Here is an 870-nt window from a genome sequence, read left to right as displayed (position 1 = left end):
ATCTGAACTGTATCTTTCACTGATTGGTGTTTCATATTGCTGTCAAAATACCCTAAATTTATAAGTGGATGCTCAGAAGAAACGGTACTATTTCAATTTTTAAAGCCGAAACACAGAAATTAGAATACGAGGGCTCTTTTTATTTTTCCAGGATGGAACTAGTACTAGAACAACCGTAAACTTCAGCTTTATTCAGAAATACCTAGCGTTTGGCAGGCCGTAGTAAATATCCAGGTAGCTGCCCTCTGATCACTTTGATAGAGCATCTGATTACCAATCCAATGAGCGAGTCTCAAAATTTACAAAATAAGCCGTTATATTATAAGCAAGAATAGAGACCACTTACTGACAAGCAAACTGATGGTTAGATAAGTAATTCCGAAGAAACAAAAAATTATTCCCGTGTTATTAAGACACTAAACGAGCGTCAAAGGGACGTCCTTAGCAATGGCACATCAAAGACAAACAACGCACCAGATGTGGTTGAAGCTTCCCAAATGTACTAAAATTATGCTGTAAATCTAACAATGAAAATAATTCCATGTTGCAGCTCCTTTCAAAAAAAAAAAAAAAAATCTGAAGTGGCCACATTTAGAACAAGCCAGAAAAAATTTTATTACCCTTTCCCACTTCTTATAAAGGCATGCTGAGCTTGTCATTTTTTTTTTATTTTAGTCAATTTTTTCTATCGAGAATCTGGCTACAGAACAACCTCAAACCTACTTTTATGTTTAAAGTCGGTTTTCTGTCTCCCGTTGGCTTTAGAGACTGTCAACAGAAAAACATATGTAACACAGTCTTATGAATCTTTTAATGGGGACTGCCTGCTCGTTTTGTTATCTCTTTTGTATAGTAAATCAACTTTGAACA

The sequence above is a fragment of the Artemia sp. Qi Xiang Cuo genome, chromosome 2, assembly GCF_049724085.1.
Source record: "Artemia sp. Qi Xiang Cuo chromosome 2, ASM4972408v1, whole genome shotgun sequence".
In the NCBI taxonomy this organism is placed as follows: domain Eukaryota; kingdom Metazoa; phylum Arthropoda; class Branchiopoda; order Anostraca; family Artemiidae; genus Artemia; species Artemia sp. Qi Xiang Cuo.
Note: the sequence above shows the minus strand (reverse complement) of the source record.